Source organism: Phoca vitulina, unplaced genomic scaffold, assembly GCF_004348235.1.
Source record: "Phoca vitulina isolate PV1807 unplaced genomic scaffold, GSC_HSeal_1.0 scaffold99, whole genome shotgun sequence".
In the NCBI taxonomy this organism is placed as follows: Eukaryota; Metazoa; Chordata; class Mammalia; order Carnivora; family Phocidae; genus Phoca; species Phoca vitulina.
In genome coordinates, this window is record NW_022589802.1 from 3,135,691 (window position 1) to 3,153,080 (window position 17,390).

Below are 17,390 nucleotides of genomic sequence, written 5' to 3' on the forward strand. Positions count from 1 at the left end.
CCAAAGTGCCTTGATTAGAATAATCAATTCTGTATCAAGACACAGTCTCCCGGGGAATGCAGGCTCCCGCCAGGTGCCCAGATGCTGAGAAAAAGAGTCCTGTCTTTGCAGCCACATTCCCCCGGACCTCAGGACAGCTGTGTGTGGTGAGCTCACCAGTCCCCGGGGCCTGCGGAGGGGAGAAAGGAAATCAGTTTTGATCTCGTCCTTCTCGAAGGATTTAGTGAGGGAGGCGGCCCGTCCTGCATAGCAGCTTCAGGTTTTAAGTTTGTCCATGTTCTTAGTGATCCCGTTGACAGTGGGTGCACTTAAGGACAATCAAGGCTTTGTGATAATAAGATGCTAATAGCTAACACTCAGGGAGCAGTGACCACGTGTCAGGAGCCGGGCCAGCGACTTCTCACGGCCACCCTACAGGGCAGGACTTCTCATTGTGTCCATTTTCCTGATGAGTACACTAGGGCTCAGAAGAGGTAAGTAGCTTTGAGAGAATGTAGTTAGTAAGTGGCCGTGGTGGCTAGATTCAACCCCATGTGGTCTGGCTCCAGAGCCCAGAATAGACTCCTGCTGAGCTGAGTGTTGGCCTAGAAAGGTGTGAGGGTTTGATTCAACCTCTTCATCTGTAAGTGGGGAAACTGATGCCCAGGGAGGGAAAGGAACCTGCCCAAGTTCCCAGAGCAAGTTGGAGACAGTCCAGTGCGATTTCATGAGTCACCACAGTGGGGGGAGGAGGCGAGCCCCTCAGAGATGGGAAGGAGGGGCCCCTGCCTTCAGAGTTGTCTGCACGCTAAGCCTTCCCAGATCTTGTGAGTCACCCCTCAGGCGTCCTGGTTTCTTCGAAAGTGAGAAAACCTCAGAAAATCAATCCTGGGCTTACTCAGGAATGAAAGTCTTGCAATCTTTACAGCTGTGCATTTATTTCCTCCTTCAAATATTTATTACATGCCTAATAGAAACACCAGTGAGCAAGACAGACACAAACCTCCACCATTGTGGAGTTTACACGCTAGTAGGGAAACAACAATAAACTGGGGGGAAAAATAGGATCCCAAATGGAGAACCACTGCGCTGCGCTGCGATAGAGAAGTAGATTGGGCGGTCAGGAATGGCCTTAGCAAGGGGACACGTGAACTGAGATCTGAATGCTGAGAACAATCTAGCCATGGGAGGCTATCGAGGAGCATTCCAGGCAGAGGGACCAGCGGCTGCAAGATCCCGTATGGAGAGGAGCTTGGTGTGTTGAGGAACAGAAAGGAAGGCCGCATGGCTGCAGCATGATGAACACGGGGCAGTGTGGTGGCAAGGAAGGGTGACGCCGAGTGCTGCAGAGAAGGGGCTGGGAGTGGGCAGCAATCGAAGCACGGAGACCAGTTTGGAAGCTGTACCGGATTAAATGATGTCCCCCCGCCCCCATATGTCCACCCGGTCTCTGTGAATGTGACCTTATTGGGAAAAAGGATCTTTGCAGATGCAACTAAGCCGAGGCCCTTAAAATGAAGACCATCCTGGATTACCCGGCGGGCCTAAATCCGAAGACAAGTGTCTTGACGAATCAAGAGAAGCTAAGAAGGCAGGTGCAGATGGGGTGGGGGAAGGCAGGGACTGGAGTCATGTGGCCACAAGCCAAAGAACACCTTGGAGCCACCAGAAGCAGGAAGAGGCAAAGAAGGATTCTCCCCTAGAGCCTTCAGGGGGAGTGTGGCCCTGCAGACACCTTAATTTTGAACTTTTGGCCTCCAAACTGTGAGAGAAGAAATTTGTGTTGTTTCAAGTTACCTAGTTCGTGGTAATTTCTCTCTTTCTTTCTTTCTTTCTTTCTTTCTTTCTTAGATTTTATTTATTTATTTGAGGGAGACAGAGATAGCGAGAGAGCATGAGCTGGGAGGAAAGGGGGAAGCAGGCTCTCCATTGAGCCCGGAGCCCAACTCGGGGCTCGATCCCAGGACCCTGGGATCATGACCTGAGCCCAAGGCAGACACTTAACCGACTGAGCCACCCAGGTGCCCCAGTTTATGGTAATTTCTTTTTTTTTAAAGATTATTTATTTATTTATTTGACAGAGAGAGAGAGACAGTGAGAGAGGGAACACAAGCAGGGGGACTGGTAGAGGGAGAAGCAGGCTCTTCGCCGAGAGGGAGCCCAATGTGGGGCTCGATCCCAGGACCCCGGGATCATGACCTGAGCCGAAGGCAGACGCTTAACAACTGAGCCACCCAGGTGCCCCTGTTTATGGTAATTTCTTACGGCAGCCCAAGGAAACTCCTACAGAGGCTATTGTAAGAATCTGGGTCGAGGTGATGGTGGTTTGGACCAGGGTGGTAGTCACAGAGCTGGAGAGGTGTGGATAGGCTTAAGATAGGTTTTTAAGGTTGAACTGGTATAGGACTTGCTGATGAATGGATTGTGGGGCATGAGGGAAAAGAAGGAGATTCTTAGCTACAGATCTCTAGTGAGCACCCCACACTACCTGGCCATCCCAGGTGACTCTCTGGATTTGCTCCTTGAGTAATTGGAAGAAGGGCAGTGCCAGGTATTGAGGTGAGGAAGACTGGGGGTGGGGGGAAGGCTTGGGAGCAGCCAATTGGCAGTATGCTTGGCCAGGTTCGCTTTGAAGTGCCTGTTAGACATGCAGGCAAGGTTGAGGTGGTGGCCAAATATTTGGATATGAAAGTCAGGAGGGGACCTTGATGAGGATGGATAGATTTAGGAGGCTATAATTGGGGCAGCCGCTGTGGAAGTTGTCAGTGGAGCTGTCAGTGTAGAGATGATATGGGTTTTTTTTTTTCAAATTGTTTTTATTGTGGTAAAATACATATAATAAAAAATTGACCATCTTAACCACTTTTAAGTGTATAGTCCCGCAGTATTAAATACATCCATAATGTTGTGCAACCATCACTAACGTCTGTCTCCAGAACACTCTTTTTCACCTTGTAAAACTGAAACTCTGTCCCCATTAAACAGTAAATCCCCATTCTCCCCTCCCTTCAGCTCCTGGCAACACCATCCTACCTTACGTATCTATGATTTTAACCACTCTAAGGACCTCATAGAAGTGAAATCATGCAGTATTTGTCTTTTTATGATTGGCTTGTTTCACTTAAAGTCCTTAAGGTTCATTTGTGTTGTAGCTCGTGTCAGCATCTCCTTCCTTGTTAAGCCTGCATCATATTGCATTGTCTGGAGAGACCACTTTGCTTGTCCATTCATCCACAGATGGACACTTGGGTTGCCTCCATGTTTTAGCTAATGTGAATAATACTGCTTTGAACATATGTATACAAATATCTCTTTTGAACTTTGCTTTCAATTCTTTGGGGGTATATATATATGGAAGTTGAATTGCTGGATCATATGATAATTCTATTTTTAATTATTTGAGGACCCTCCACACTGTTTTCCACAGCGGCTGCACCAATTTACCTTCTCAACAGCGCCCGAGGTTCTGATTTCTCCACATCCTCACCAGCACTTGTTATTTTTTGTCTTTTTAAAAAAATAGTAGGCATCCTAACGAGTATGAGGTGGCATTTCATTGTAGTTTTGATTTGTGTTTCCCTAATGATCAGTTCTGTTGAACACTTTTTCATGTGTTTAGTGGTCATTTGAATATCTTTGGAGGAATGTCTGTTTAAGTACTTTGCCCATTTTTGAATAGGGTTGTTTCCTTTCTGGTTGCTGAATTTTGAGAGTTTAGAGATGATATGTTTTGCTAGTCATAGACTGGGTGATGCTATCTAGCAGGGGAATGTGGGCAGGAAAGAGAAGTCTGAGGGCTGAGCCCTGGTGCATTCAAATGATTAAAGAGTGAGTTGGTGAGGAGCCAGCAAAGGGTCAAATGCTGTTGACAGATCAAAGAAGATGAGGACCCGATATAGGTCATCGGTGACTTTTATGGGAACCGTTATAGAGGCGTGATGAGGATGGAAACCCCACCGGTGTGAACCGAGGAGGCAGTGGGAATAAAACATGGGAATAGCCTGTGTGGATAACTCTTTCAAGAGCTTTTGCTGTGAAGGGAAGTGAAGAAGTGAGGCAGATAGCTCCAGGGAGATAAGGAGTTCGGGTGGGGGCGCCTGGGTGGTGCAATCCGTTAAGCGTCTGACTCTTGGTTTGGGTGCAGGGTCCCAGGGTCCATGAGATCGAGCCCCATATCAGGCTCCACGCTCAGTGGGGAGTCTGCTGGAGAGTCTTTCTCCCTCTCCTTCTGCCCCTCTCCCCAGTCGGGCTCTCTCTCTCTCTCTCAAATAAATAAATAAATCTTAGAAAAAAAAGGATGCTCCAGAGAAGGGAGACGTGGATGCCAGGGCGGTGAAAGGGGACAGCTGTGGGAGCCAGGATCCATGCTGAAGGGCACAGGGACGTGTCTTCTGGGCTGACATCAGGGAAGACAGGGCGTGGGTACAGATGGGAGGACTCAGTAGGTATGGTGTGTGAAATCGTTGTTTAGGGAAGTGGGAAAACACCTGGACTCGAGGAATGTGGTAGGTTGCTGGACAGTGCTGCGTGCTCACATGGTATGTAGTGTTACCATTATGTGAAGCTGACTTAGATAATTGCAGGTCTGAGCATCACTGCTTGACAAGGGCTATCATGGGTAAGAGCACTGACTTTGAACATTTGTTTCTTGGATTGGCCCTCCCTAACCAGGGAACTTTGACTGAGTCACTAAAGTTGCCCAGGATCGCACAGCCAAAAATGGACGGAGCTGTGGTTTGAACCCAGAGCCTCCAGCCTTCCTCCTGTGTGATGTGGCCTCTGTTCACCTGAGAAAATTGCAAAATATCAAGAAATAGCTACAACGCTTTTGCTGTTAAGATACTGTTTGGGAAAATGTGATTGGGGTGGAGGAGGCCCTGAAGTTTGCCACCTGCTCATTTCTGGTTATTCCAGCCTGGGTTTGAGAGACTACGGATGGAATGCTCCGTGGGCTGCCCCTGCCAGGTTCCCAGGCTCTGCCTCTCTCCTCTCCCCAACCCTTGGGCAGCTGGTCCCTGGCACTTACAAGCCCCTCTCTTAGGGCCTGGAGCCTAGCCCAGTCCAGCTCAGCTCTGTGCATCGAGAGGTTTGAAGAGAGGCAGCCTTTGTCAAGCTCTGTGGGATCCTTCCCTCACTTTCCCAGAACTGAGGGGAGCCAGGACTGGGACCTTCCAATGATTAAACAGCAGCAGCAGCAGCAACAACAACAACAACAACAACACACTGCTCTGAGGATCTTGAAGAAACTGGCAGAAGGGCAAGGCTTTCTAGTCCCGCCCCACCAGGCACCCATTAAAAATGCTCAGCCTGCTGCCAGATGTTCACCGAGAAAACATAGCAAGCCACTAGGCTTGGTGTTAAAAGGAACTTGAGCGGCAAAGGTATTCTGGGCCAAAGACAAAAATCTCTCTCAGAATTTTTGGGTGAAATCTTCCGTTTTTTTAAAAAAAATGTTGGCCATGAAATCATATCAGAAACACATCATCAAGTGCCCCAGACCCTTGTTCTTGTCATAGCTTCTTCCTAGCTCAACATGAGTCTTTTTGGTAGATGGGAGAATATGGCCACCAAATGCCTCACAGAGGGGTCTGGGTGACTTCATGGGTGAATTAAAAATTTGTTTCATTGAGGAGCAGTTTGGGAGATGATGACAATTCTGTTCAGCGGACATTCCTGAGCATGGTCCCCGCACCACATTGTGGATTTGTCTGCTAGGGTTAGAACAGGAGTCCAATAGCCATCAACACTGGCCATGCATATAGGCTTTGTTTCCGTCCAACAACAATGTCCTTGAGCAAAGGCATTTAACAAAATGGATCAAGTTGGACTGCTGGGACTTGGCAACCCCACCCCCTGACCCCACATCTTGTTTTGTGTCCTACCTGGGCAGCCTCCAATAGGAATACTAACAAGCTGGGACTATCCCAAAACCACCATCCCCAATGGTAGGTAAATATTACAGAAGGGCTGTTATGAACTGAATGTTTTTGTTCCCCCAAATTCATAAATTGAAGCCCTAATGTCACTGTATATGGAGATAAAAATAGATAGAGGTTAAATGAGGGCTTAAGGGTGGGACCCTAATGTGATAGGGCTGGTGACCAATAAGGAGAGGAAGAGACACCAGAGCACTCTCCATCATATGAAGACACAGCAAGATGGCGGCCATCCGCAGGTCAGGAGGCCCTTACCAGGAACTCAGGGGAACCTTAGCCTTGGCTCTTCAGGCCTTTCAGCTGATTGGATGAAGCCTGCCCCGGTTATGGAGGCCAATCTCCTGGACTTCAAGTCAACTGATTACAGATATTAACTACAGTGACAAATACCTTCGCAGCAACACCCAAATCAGCATTTGATGAAATAACGGGACTAGAGCCTAGCCAAGGTGACAGGAAACCGACCATCAGAAGAACGAAAGGAATTTAGAAGAAACATCTTTTCTCTGTAGATAAAGCCTGGCTTTCAAGACCATTGTCTAGTCGTGGACACAAAAAAATCCTTTTTGGGTATCAAAAGCTGACTTTATCTTTCTTATTATATTTCTTGTTATGCTCTTCCTGTGATCAGAATATTGTGGGTAGAATATCACCCACAGGAAATGTGAATGAGAAAAACACATGAATAAATTTTTTGTGCGACGTTTTGCCCAAGGAAGGACATTTTGTCTTTATAGCCACAAATCATCTCATTGGAGAAGAAAAAGAAACAACTAATGAAACGAGCAAGTTTCCATTTGAAAAAAAGCGTGAACAGGGCAGGTGGTGGGGCTTGTCCCCAGTTGTGGTGGGCACAGAGTGTTGGAAAAGCACCAGGAAGGCCGAAGCTGAGGAGACAGGAGGCAGGGGGTGTTCTCGGCAGTGCCTGGTACTTGGTGAACCCAGAAGGGATGGGCCTATTGCCTTAGGAGGCCGGGTTCATCTCATCAGCTGCTAGAGGCAGTGAGTTCAACTCAGTTCCTAATTTACTTCTCATCCAAGACATGATCTCACACCACAAAGGGCCCAGCTGACAACATCACCAGTTGGTAAGGCGCGCCTGAGAGAGAGGGATGAGTGGGGGTCCCCAGCTGCCCGCAGGGACTTGTGATTCCAGGCTCTGGCCAGTCCTGGCTCATGCTCCTGAAAGACTTGAGGAAGAAGCAAGAGGGAAGAAGGTCGATCTGTGCCCAGTAAACTTGTGCTTCATTCCGGAGAATGTAACGAAGGTTTTCCCAACCCTGGACGCACACTACCTTCTCCTCTCTTGATCCTCGCAGCCCAGCCAGTGCCAGGCCGTGCCCGGGGGCGGGGGGTGGGCAGGCACTTGGGCTGCATTCAAAACAGTGGAAAGGTGGGCAGCTGGGGTCCTGAGCACCATTCTCCCGGCCTCACACATGTTGATGCTTCATCTTTCAGTGTAATTCAGTGGGAAAGGAGAGTTTATTTTATTTTGATGAATAGTTTAACATTTTTGGTTTTTTAAAAAACAGTTTTGTAGAAAAGCGACTGGGTGGCTCAGTCGGTTAAGTGTCTGCCTTCAGTGCAGGTCATGATCCCGGGGTCCTGGGATCGAGCCTCACATCGGGCTCCCTGCTCAGTGGGGAGTCTGCTTCTCCTTCTCCCTCTGCCCCTCCCCCTTCTCATGCTCTCTCTCTCACACGCACTCTCTCTCAAAAATAAATAAATAAAATATTTAAAAAACAGTTTTGTTGAGATACAATTCATATAACATACATTTTACCCACTTAAAGTGTGCGATGGCTTTTCGTCTCTTCGCAGATCTGCACACCGTCTCCACAGTGAGTTCCAGGGTATTCTCATCACCACAGAGAGAAACCCCGCACCTTTAGCTATCATCCCCCGTGCACACCAGCCCCTGGCAACCACTCAGCTACTTTCTGTCTTTATGGATTTGCCTATTCTGAACTTTCAAATGAATCGAATCCTATAAAATATGACCTTTGATGTTTAGCTTCTTTCATGGGACAATGTTTTCAAGGTTCATCCAACTTGTGGCACTGATCAGAATTTAATTCCTTTTCATGGCTGACTAATATTCCACTGTATGGAGAGACCATGTCTTGTTTACCCATTCATCTGTCAATGGACATCTGGGTTGTTTCTGCTTTTTGGCCATTGTGAATAAGGCTGCTATGGACATCTGTGTCCAAGTTTTTATGTGGACATTTGTTTTCATTTCTCTTGGCTATTGCCCAGGAGTGGCTGTGGTAACTCTATGTTTAATCCTTGAGAGACTATTGGTTCTTTTACTCTGCACAACAGCCCAAGGGGGTGTAGGTGCTATTAATATCTTCATGTGGCAGATGGGGAAACTGAAGTACAGAGTGGCTAAGTGGTCTGCTGAACTGTTCAAGGTCCCACAACTAGCAAGTGGTAGAGCCGCGATTTGAGCCCAGGGGCTCTGGCGCCAGAGTTCCAGGGCTGACGGCAGCCCTTTTCTGCCCCTTGGCTCACAGACCATGTCCAAGTCCCATGAGGCTCTGGGGCAGCCAGGTCTTTGACTTTGGCCGGCGTCCATGCTTGCCAAATCCTCCCACTGCTGTTCGCAGGCCAGGGCGGTCAGTGTGCCAAGCCTGTTCCCTTTGTTCCCAGAGGAGCTTTGCAGCCATGGCCACTCAGAAGGAGGCCAGGTTCTGGGCAGCGTTGTGAAAAGCTCACACATTTCCTCATTTTTGCTGACTGTGGGCCATGTTACTGAGTACAAGGAGATTGATTTATCAAATCCAAAGGCCAAGCGGTCCAGAGAACAGGAATGAGGATGCTGCATTTCCACGAAGGCTCCAAGCCCCATACCTTGCATCTTTCATGACCAGAAGAATTTCGTTCATGGACAGCCAGCAGATGCTTCAGTGGCCATGATGAGGCTCCAGATCTTCCAAAGGAGAAGCTTACACCTATGGCCACACTGGGGGAGGGGGTTGGAAAGAGAAGGAGTAAAATCTAGTTTAGAAGAAAAGAAATGGAGCTGGCCTGTGCCCATGGAGGTGGCCTGAGGGCTGGAGCCCAAGTGGGGCAGATGGGCCAGTAAGAGTCTTCTGCAGTCTGAGATTTGGAAAGACTTGCACTTGAATCACCAGCCCCAGTGCTGTCTCAGGCTGAACGCTTTTCAAGTGTGCGCTAGGTGACTCAGGGGCAAAATCAACCTGCTGGGGGCAGAGCTCCCCCATATCAGAAACCACAACAGCAAAAAGCAGGATTCCCGTTCTCCCTGCCCCAGGGACAACCGCTGGTGACTTCTTTGGATGCCTTCCTCCTGATGGACAGACCGGGTTACTACAGGTGGTAAGAGGTCTCTTGAAAATATCATTGTGTGTGTGTGCGCGCGTGCGTGTGTGTGTGTGTGTGCGTGCGTGTGTCTTCTCCTTACAATCCTCCTACCCCCAATTTCAAGCAGGGATCCTGGCCTGGCTTCTTCAGGCTCCCCCACCTCAGGGAGGCTAGAGGCCAGGCCGTAGTCCCATGAAGCCCACTTTCCTTCCTATCATTTGAAAAGCAATGGGGCCCCTGGATAGCTCATTTGGTGGAGCATGTGACTCTTGGTCTCAGGGTCGTGAGATTGAGCCCCATGCTGGGCGTAGAGCTTACTTAAAAAAAAAAAAAAGAAAAGAAAACCGAATTGAGGAGCCAGTGCAAGGAGAGAGGTGGGCAGAGCGGGGAGAGGTGCAGGGGAGAGAGCTTGTGATGCCCTGGGCATCAGGCATGGGGGGGGGGTGTCTGCTGCACACTTTTTTAAAAGCAAAACTGAATTGTAATGGTAGTTTCTTTTAAACACATTTATTTGGCACTGGAAATTGAGACAATTGGTGTGGAGCAGAAAACTACTTACCTTATTGCAATTGTGTTTTGCCGAAACAACACAATGTAAAACCACCGGTGTCTACTTCCACATCTCTTTGCCCCAACAACCTTCTGCTTCATACTCTTAATACTGGGTTGCATCTTGTCATCGACTTTAGAAGTTGAAGACACACAGGCTCATGCGATGCGCCAAAGGAATGTCCAATTATGCTAATGATCATAAGTCTTTAGCATAATTCTGCATCTTGTTGCTACCCGCCCATTTCCCCTTGTTTTCAACTCCCAGAAAGCCTCTCTGCAAGGCAACATGGACATTCACACCTGTATCCAACCGGATCTCCATCCCACGTGCAAGACAAGCCTTTATTTTTTTACTATTATTATTATTTTTTAGAGAGAGAGAGTGCAAAAGAAGAGTGTGTGAGTGGGGTGGGGAGGGACTGAGGGAGAAGGAGACCGAGAATCCTAAGCAGGCTCCACACCTAGTGTGGAGCCTGATGCTGGGCTCAATCTCACGACCCTGAGATCATGACCTGAAATCAAGAGTCAGACACTTAACCAACTAAGCCACCCGGGCGCCCCAAGAGAAGCCTTTAAATGTGAATGAACTTAACCAAAGAGTTAAAAGATGTGTACTCTGAAAGCTATAGAACACTTCTGAAAGAAATTGAGGAAGACAAAAAGAAATGGAAAAAACATTCCATGCTCATGGATTGGAGGAACAAATATCGTTAAAATGTCTACGCTACCCAAAGCAATCTATACATTCAATGCAATCCCTATCAAAATACCATCAGCCTTTTTCACAGAGCTGGAACAAACAATCCTAAAATATGTATAGAACCAGAAAAGACCCCGATTAGCCAAAAGAATGTTGAAAAAGAAAACCAAAGCTGGAGGCATCACAATTCCAGACCTCAAGCTGTATTGCAAAGCTGTAGTGATCAAGATAGTATGGTATTGGCACAAAAACAGACACATAGATCAATGGAACAGAATAGAGAACTCAGAAATGGACCCTCAACTCTATGGTCAACTAATCTTCGACAAAGCAGGAAAGAATGTCCAATGGAAAAAAGACAGTCTCTTCAACAAATGGTGTTATGAAAATTAGACAGCCACATGCAGAAGAATGAAACTAGACCACTTTCTTACACCATACACAAGAATAAACTCAAAATGGATGAAAGACCTAAACATGAGACAGGAATCCATCAAAATCCTAAAGGAGAACACAGGCAGCAACCTCTGTGACCTCAGCTGCAGCAACTTCTTGCTAAACATGTCTCCAGAGGCAAGGGAAACAAAAGCAAAGATGAACTTCATCAGGCTAAAAATCTTCTGCGCAGCAAAGGAAACAATCAACAAAACTAAAAGGCAACCTATGGAATGGGAGAAGATATTTGCCAATGACATATCAGATAAAGGGCTAGTACCCAAAATCTATAAAGAACTTATGAAACACCCAAAAACCAAAAGATCCAGTCAAGAAATGGGCAGAAGACGTGAACAGACATTTCTCCAAAGGAGACATCCAAATGGCCAACAGACACATGAAAAAAATGCTCAACATCACTCGGCATCAGGGAGATACGAATCAAAACCACAATGAGATGCCACCTCATACTGGTCAGAATGGCTAAAATGAACAAGTCAGGAAATGACAGATGTTGGCGAGGATGCAGAGAAAGGGGAACCCTCCTACACTGTTGGTGGGAACGCAAGCTGGCGCAGCCACTCTGGAAGATGGTATGGAGATTCCTCAAAAAGTTGAAAATAGAACTACCCTACAAAGCAATTGCACTACTAGGTATTTATCCAAAGGATACGAACATAGTGATTTGAAGGGGCACATGTACCCCAATGTTTATAGCAGCAATGTCCACAATAGCCAAACTATGGAAAGAGCCAAGATATCCATCGACAGATGAATGGATAAAAAATATGTGGAGTCTGTGAGTATACACGTGTGCGCGTGCACAAACACACACACACACACACACATACACACACACACACACACACACACACACTGGAATATTACTCAGCCATCAAAAAGAATGAAATCTTGCCATTTGCAACGACATGGATGGAGCTAGAGGGTATTATGCTAAGTGAAATAAGTCAGTCAGAGAAAGACAAATACCATATGTTTTCGCTCATATGTGGAATTTAAGAAACAAAACAGATGAACATAGGGGAAGGGAAGGAAAAATACAATGAGAGGAAAACAGAGAGGGAGGCAAACCATAAGAGACTCTCAACTATAAGGAACAAAGTGAGGGTTGCTGGAGGGGAAGTGGGTGGGGGGATGGGGTAACTGGGCGATGGGCGTTAAGGAGGGAGCTTGATGTGATGAGCACTGGGTATTATATGCAACTGATGAATCACTAAATTCTACCCCCGAAACTAATAATACACTATATGTTAACTAAATTCAATTTAAATTAAAAAATTTTAAAAAAAGAAAAAAAATAAATGCGAATCTCAAATGCCTTGGAGTTTCTCTATCGCGGAGAAACACCAAGTCCCATTTCTGCTGCCTTTTTGGCTGGATCTTTTCTTCTTTGTCCCGCTGCTGGAACAACTCTTCTGGTAGGTGGGAGTGGGACTGATGGCCAAGTTACTGAGGCCCTTCACTGGCATTCGTGAGGACAGAAAAGAGGGTGTTTCCTTACTGTAAGATTTGAAGAATTAATTCATGAAAATCAAATTCAAATCTCAATCGACTCTGATAAAGTAAACGCTGAGTGAGGGTTAAGTGCTAACAAGAGCTCCCTATTTCACTAGCTTTTCATCATCCAAGGCAACCATGTCTGCTCTAATGGCATCTTTTGTGCGGTCTCTTCTCTACTGTCCTGCACTTGGGGCAGCCAGTCTGGTGGGGGGGCTGGGGAGTTGGTACCAGGGCTGAGGGGCAAGTTAGTGGAGCCCTCTATCAGCATTTCTGAAGAGGAATGATGAGAAGCTGCTGTATCTTCTTGAAATTTTCTTTTGAAGACATCTGGGAAAACTCCGGATCCAAGATCAGATTGAACTTCTGTGGTGGCTCCATGGAGGTCCGGTCACAGCTTGAAACTCCTCTTGGATCATTGGGTCTGAAGGGGAAAGTGATGCTTCAGGCTCTCGAATTGATATAAGTTGGCCTGGAAAGAATTCCAGCCAAGTTTGGGCAGTGGAATCCAGACTTGCAATAAATAGGAAGCCTGCGTGCTTTTCCACAGCTACATCATTGAATGGCTTTAACCAGTCTCTATTTTGGACGCTTGGGTCGTTTCTAATTTCGGTTAGGTCAAACAATGCTGTAATCAGCGGTTCTGCACACACATCTTTGAACGCTCGTGCAAGTTTTCTCTGTAACAGATTCCCATCACGTTGAAAGCCTAGCCAGTTATCCTCAATCGTGGAGCTTTAAATACAGATTCCTGGGCTTTCCTCTAGCCCCTCTAAATGCTACTCTTTGAGGTCAGGGCCCACGCAGATGTATTTATTCCAAAGCCCCAGGTGGTTCTGACTTACAGCCCAAATTGAAACTCTCCCGAGAATCGCCAAACTGCCCCCACAGCGGTTGTGTGCGTTGCCCTCCAACCCGCGAAGGTGAGAGAGGGCCTGTGTGGGCCATGCTCGGTCTACACCGCTGTTATCAGTGGTTACCTCTGGGGCCCATCTGATAGAAACGACATGACAGAGCATCACCGGTGCTCCTGTCATCCCTGGCACCCTCTCGGTGTTGACTGGCAATTTGGATGTCCTTTGCTCATTTCCTCCTCATTGGGTACCTAATTATTTTCTTACTGATTTGGAAGAGCTCTATTTTTATGTTTTATGTAGTACCTACAAAGGAATAAGTGTTTATTAAGGTAAATAACTAAGAAAGATGAAAACGGAAAATTTTACAAAGAACAATCTCAAAAATGCTGAGAACACAGACAATTGAAGTGAGTAAAACAGGCGAACAATGGTTTGAGCGAGGAGTTTCTGCAACATGTTGTCACGATAGGGTGAGATAAGACAAATCTGTCTAGTCCTTTCATGTAGCAAGTGGCTCTGAGCTCCCTGTGGTTTTGTATTAAGCTGTACCAGCTTCCGGAAAAGAGGCTGTAGGAAAATCAGGCACCATTCCCCTTCCCCTCCCAAGTATAAACTTGGTCTCTGTGGCCTTTTTCTTCCACCTCAAATTGCTATATTTATACTTAAAAAACACCTCTGTACTTTAAAAAATTATTTTCCCTGATGTTTTATTATGGAAATTTTCAGGTAATCGGAAAAGTTTGAAGAGATGTACATTGAATCTTCAGAGACCGCCTCCTAGATTCTATAATAAATACGTTACTCTATTTGCTTTACCGTATCTCTCTACCCATCCCCTCTATCCATCCATCAATCATCATTTTTTGTGTGTGTTTCCAAGTAAGTTTCAGACATGAGTACACTTCGCCCCTGAGTGTTCCAGCAGATCATTAATTAGAGTTCAATATTTGCTTAAGATTTTTCTATTTTAGGTAAAATTTACTTACAGTGACATGCCCAGATCTCAAATGGAACATTTTCTGAGTTTTGGCGATGCATACACCCATGTAACCCGCATCCCTGTCAAGATAGAGAATTTACCAGGGTGCCTGGGGGGCTCAGTCGGTTAAGCATCTGACTCTTGATTTCGGCTCAGGTCATGATCTCAGGGTTGTGAGATCAAGCCCTGCACCTGCCTGGGCTCCATGCTTAAGATTCTGTCTCTCCCTCGATCTCTGCCCCTCCCCCCAGCTCTCCCTCTCTCTCTCAAAGGAAAAAAAAAGAATCCACCATCACCCCAGAAAGTTCCCTTGTGCCCTTTTTCAGTCAAGCCCCATACCTGCCCCAAGGATTCCCTGGTTCTGATTTTTTTCACCATAGATCACTTTGGTCTATTTTAGCACTTTATTTTTAAATTTTTATTTATTTATTTGTTTGTTTGTTTTTTGGTGGGGAGGGACAGCGAGAGAGGGAGAGAGAGAATCTCAAGCAGGCTCCACACCCACTGCAGAGTCCGACGTGGGGCTCGATCTCAAGACCCTGAGATCAGGAGTCAGACGCTGAGCCACCCAGGCACCCCTGTTTTAGCACTTTATACAGATGGAATCAGACAGCGCATATGCTCTGTGTCTGGCTTCTTTCTCTCAGCATAATGCATTTGAAGTTTATCTCAGCATAATGCATTTGAAATTTACGTTGTAGCTTGTTATTGGTGTTCGTGCCTTTTTATTTCTGAGGACTATTACTTTGTGCAGATGAGTATTTCTGAGACCAGTTTGTTTACCCAATCTCCTATTGGTAGATGCCCAGGTTGTTGGCAGGTTTTGGTTACTGCGAATGAAACTGCTATGAAATTCTGGTATCTTTCTTTTTGTAGACAGTCTACTACCTTTATTTGTAAGTATTATGTATATCAGCCTTTGTCATGTGTTCCAAAAAAATTTTTTTTAATTTGTCATTTATCTTTTGACTTTCATGGTGTGTTTTTCTGTATGCAAGTTTCTATATTTTATGTGGGCAATTTCATCAGTCTTTTCCTTTATGGATTCTGGGTTTCATGTCATGATTGGAGAAGCTTGAACTACTCTATATTGTAAAAATATCCACCCTTGTTTTCTTATAGTGCTTTTATGGGTTCTTTTTTCTATGATAACCTTTGAATCATCTGAATTTATCTTGATGTCAGGAGTGAGGTAGAGGATCCAGATTTATTGTTCAAATGTCTAGTCAATTTTTCCAACACCATGTGTTGAGTCTCCCTTACTGATTTGAAATGCTACCTTCTTCATTGTCTTAATTCCCATGTATGTTTCTATTTCCTTTCTGCTGGCTCTTCTGTCTTGTCCTGTGTCAAGGGCCACATTGAGAGAGAGAGACAGAGAGAGAGAGAGACAGAGAGAGAAATAATTATATACAGTTGACCCATGAACGACACTGGGGTTAGGGGGGCCAACCCCCTGTGCAGTTGGAAAACCCACGTATAGTTTTTGACTCCCCCAAAACCTAAGTACTAACAGCCTACTACTGACTGAAAGCCTTGCTGATGACGTCAAGTCTGTTAACACATATTTTGTATGTCATATGTATTCTATACTGTATTTTTACCATAAAGTAGGCTAGAGAAAAGAAAATGGTATCAAGAAAATCATAGCAAGAGAAAATATATTTACAAGACTGTACTGTATTTATTGGGGAAAAAAATCTACATATGAGAGGACCCACACAGTTCAAACCTGTGTTGTTCGAGTCAAATGTGTAGAGAATGTTTAATTTTATGTGTCTCCTTGACTGGGCCATGGGGTCCCCGGATTAAGCCTTGTTTCTGGGTGTGTCTGTGAGGGAGGGTGTTTCTGGATGAGATCAACATTTGAATCAGTGGACTCAGGAAGCAGATGGCCCTCCCCAACGTGGGTGGGCATCTTCCAATCTGGTGAGGACCTGAATAGAACAAAAGACAGAGGAAGGTGGAATTAGCCCCTTTCCCTGCCCCACTCCTTGAGCTGGGACATACCATCTTCTCCTGACTTCAGACTGGGATTTACACAAATGACTCCCCTGTTCTTAGGCCTCAGGCTCAGACTGAACTGGAGCCCTGGCTGTCCTGGGTCTCCAGCTCGCAGAGGGCAGGCTGTGGGACTTCTCAGCCTCCAGAGTCATGTGACCTGATTCCTTGTAATAAATCTGTGTGTGTGTGTGTGTGTGTGTGTGTATATCCTGATCCATCTATATCTATCTATCTCTATATAGAGATAGATAGATATATCTCTCTATATAGAGAGATAGATAGATATATCTCTCTATATAGAGAGATAGATAGATATATCTCCATCTTATTGGTTCTGTTTCTTTGGAGAACCCTGACTAACACACACAGCCCTGACATCTTCAGAACCCCATGTTCACTGGCAGATCCCCCTGACTTCCTAGGCCGAATGGCAAGTGAGAGATATTACCTTATCTACAGACCTTGGCCCTGGGGCATCCAGGGGCCTGAGCCTGCTCTAGTGAAGGAGGGAGGCCCTGGGGTCTCACAAAGCTACCTGGGGACTTCTAGCATTTTCGTTGGGGTTGGCCTCAGAGTTGGGAGGGGGTGATAGGATAGGGTATGGAGGGAGTGACTGTGGTTCTTTTTGTGCTGCTGTGGGAAGGCCTTCAGGTTCTGGCCTGCAAGCTCCTCAGGGAAGGACTTGTGCAGGCCAGGGGCCTCTGAGGGACTCTGACCAAAGGTGCTGTTTTCTGAAGCAGGATGAAGGGGAACTGTCTTCTCGGGAGGCATCCAGAGGACTCTAAGCTCTTTCACTCTTTTTTCAAGGGGCCTAGAGGGTTTCAGCCGAATGCGGGAACCAGTCCAGTAGCATTCCCCTGGGGATTGAAACTTAGGGCCTAGCCCGGATACACCACACTCTTCTTGACCAGGCCACCAAGATGCTGAGATGCTGGGATGCTGGGACGCAGGCTCAAAACCCATTTGTCTGCCCAGGAGAAGGGCGGGAGAGGGGGAAGAAGTCCTACCCAAGTGAGAGTGAGAGTGAGAGGAAGTAATGGAAGGAGCAGCGTCTTCCCGTACAGGGGCAGGACAGAACAGATCTCAGAGGAGGAGAGGGC